We start from the raw sequence: 2,964 nt of genomic DNA, 5'->3' as shown, positions 1-2,964 counted from the left end.
GGAGGAGGAGGAGGAGGAGGAGGAGGAGGAGGAGGAGGAGGAGGAGGAGGAGTCCTTTATAAAGCATAAACTGAACTTAGAGGTCATATTGAACTTAGAGAGGTCATATTGAACTTAGAGAGGTCATATTGAACTTAGAGAGGTCATATTGAACTTAGAGAGGTCATATTGAACTTAGAGAGGTCATATTGAACTACAAAGTATATCATTGTATTCAGAATGACAAAGAGAAAATAATTATTAGTATTCAAAGAGTTTTCTGACAATTTCAAGGTTTCCCATTGTTAGTCGTCATAGCAAAACGGGAAAATAATTGATGTATAATTTTATTGATGTATAATTTTATTGATGTATAATTTATGTATAATTTATAATAATTTATGGAATGTAGGAATTTTTTTTTAAGTAAATACAGAAATTACTACTACTACTACTATAATTTAAGCGCCGGAAGGAAAGGGTTAAGATATGAGCATTAATAAATGGTACACACACACACACACACACACACACACACACACACACACACACACACACACACACACACACACACACACACGGCTCTCCCTCTTTCCGTATCTGTGAGAGAGAGAGAGAGAGAGAGAGAGAGAGAGAGAGAGAGAGAGAGAGAGAGAGAGAGAGAGAGAGAGAGAGAGAGAGAGAGAGAGAGAGAGAGATTCCCTTCCTTTTCTCTCTCCATCTCTCTAATTCTGCGTGATAGATTATTTTAATTATGAGAATAAATTGTAGAAGAAGAAGAAGAAGAAGAAGAAGAAGAAGAAGAAGAAGAAGAAGAAGAAGAAGAAGAAGAAGAAGAAGAACCAAAAACAATAAGAGGAGGAAGAAAAGGAGGAGGAGGAGGAGGAGGAGGAGGAGGAGGAGGAGGAGGAGGAGGAGGAGGAGGAGGAACACTGACGCCTCCTAACCTCCCCCTCCATCCCTCCCCCTTCACCCCTTCCCTTACCCCAATAAAAAAAAGCCACCATTTTCTATCACCATCACGACTCCATTAACAAAACAATCAAATAAACAAACAATGGAAAAAAAAACAATAAGAAAACAAGAAACTGAAATAAATCGATAGAAAACAAGACAAAATCCAAAAAAAGTGTAATTTAAAGTAATCATATAAATGTAATTAAGACAATACATGTAATTACCTTGTTAAGACGACCTGGACGACTCATGTTCCCTCCTGGTGGTCGGTGGAGGGTCGTGGCAGGGCGAGTGTGGATGGAGCAATGGGGGAGAAGGTGGAGGAGACTTTTCATCCACTTAGCGTCTCTCTAGGCATCTCCCTTTCATCTGGTAACACTGGTGGTCTTGGCTGGCAACACTGACACACGCAAAACTCCTGTAGTGTTCTGTACGTCAAGGTCACGCAGCCACAGACCACAGCCTTGGGTTTACTGTGATCTGTGGCTGCGTGACCTTGACGTACAGAACACTACAGGAGTTTTGTGTGTGTGTCAGTGTTGCCAGCCAAGACCACCAGTGTTACCAGCCTTGGGTTTGCGGTGGTGTGCGGCCGCGGGTGTGCTAAGCGAGAGTCGAGGTCAGACTAGCTGCTTCACCTGACCTGACCTTGAGTCTGGCTAGCGGCTGGCCACTCCCTGCACTCTGCTTCTGGTAACACTGCACGCAACACAATCTGCAATAGATAAATACGTTAATGAATAAATAGCGAGAGAGAGAGAGAGAGAGAGAGAGAGAGAGAGAGAGAGAGAGAGAGAGAGAGAGAGAGAGAGAGAGAGAGAGACCCACTAACCAATAACCCCAAAAAATATATAAATAAATTAATAAATAAATGAAAAAAAATTCCTCCTATCTCTCTCTTCTCTTATTTCCCTTCCTTTCATTTCCCCACCACCACCACCACCACCACCACTCCCTATGAATCTAAGGTGAAGACGTGCCCCCCCCCCATCCCCCATCCCACTTCCCCTCTTAAATCGCGGAGCCTTTGTGTCTCAAACCAAGATTTCTTATAGTGGACTTGCATTAACTCAGGCGAGAGTCGAGGGGGGTGGGGTGAAGGGAGAGGCCTTTAACTCAGGCGAGAGACGAGAGAGAGAGAGAGAGAGAGAGAGAGAGAGAGAGAGAGAGAGAGAGAGAGAGAGAGAGAGAGGCGGATTGTTGCATGCCAGAGTAATTAATATTCATAGTACTGTTTGTACACGCTATTAATTAATGTAAGGTAGGTAATCTCTCTCTCTCTCTCTCTCTCTCTCTCTCTCTCTCTCTCTCTCTCTCTCTCTCTCTACGTTTATCTTCTCTCCCTTCCCTCTTCCTCTTCCTCCTCCTCCTCCTTCTTACATATTCACTCCTTCATTCTCTATTTTTCACCTTTTTTTCTTCCTATTCCATTCCTCCTCTTCCTGTTCCTCCTCCTCCTCCTCCTCCTCCCCCTTTTCCTCAGTGCAATTCCTTTCATCTCTCTCTCTCTATGCCTACGTCCTTTCATCCTTCTGTTTCTTTTCTCCTTCTCTTTCATCTCTCATCTTTCTCATTCCTCCTCCTCCTCCAACATCTTCCCCTCCCCTCCTGTCCCGGGGAGAGGCAGGGACCCGTTAATAAGTAAGATTGCCATATATTTTCCAAAACTGAGGCAATTAACTGATGGGAACAGGAGGGAGGAGGGCAAGGAAGGAGCTGGGGAGAAGGGAGTCGGCCCGGGGAGGGGAACAGGGATGGGTTAATAGGGGAGGGGAGGTTGGGGGTAATGGTACAGAGATGCAAGGGAGAGAGAAAGTGTATGTGTGAGTGCCTTGGGAGGGAGAAGCCAAGTGTAACAATGAGAGAGAGAGAGAGAGAGAGAGAGAGAGAGAGAGAGAGAGAGAGAGAGACCCACGCTCTTCACCTCTCCATTGCTCTGCCTGTGGATTATCAAAGGCCCCGCCCCCGTCCCGCCCCCACCGCGCCGCCCCGCGCCTCATTGGCCCGCGACGCGAGCCCCGCCGCGGC

At 45.7% G+C, this 2,964-nt stretch overlaps 1 long non-coding RNA gene across 1 annotated transcript in view; it reads right to left on the bottom strand.

Moving 5' to 3' along the window:
* Nucleotides 1-1,431, bottom strand: part of LOC135098720 (uncharacterized) — a 40,334-nt gene extending 38,903 nt beyond the window's left edge. Inside the window, exon 1 of the long non-coding RNA XR_010267299.1 lies at nt 1,161-1,431. This is a non-coding gene — a long non-coding RNA (uncharacterized LOC135098720). The remainder of the gene's footprint in view (nt 1-1,160) is intronic.
* Between the last annotated feature and the right edge of the window lie 1,533 nt (nt 1,432-2,964).

Source organism: Scylla paramamosain, unplaced genomic scaffold (genome assembly GCF_035594125.1).
Source record: "Scylla paramamosain isolate STU-SP2022 unplaced genomic scaffold, ASM3559412v1 Contig76, whole genome shotgun sequence".
Taxonomy (NCBI): Eukaryota; Metazoa; Arthropoda; class Malacostraca; order Decapoda; family Portunidae; genus Scylla; species Scylla paramamosain.
Note: the sequence above shows the minus strand (reverse complement) of the source record. Positions and strands in the feature narration are given on the sequence as shown.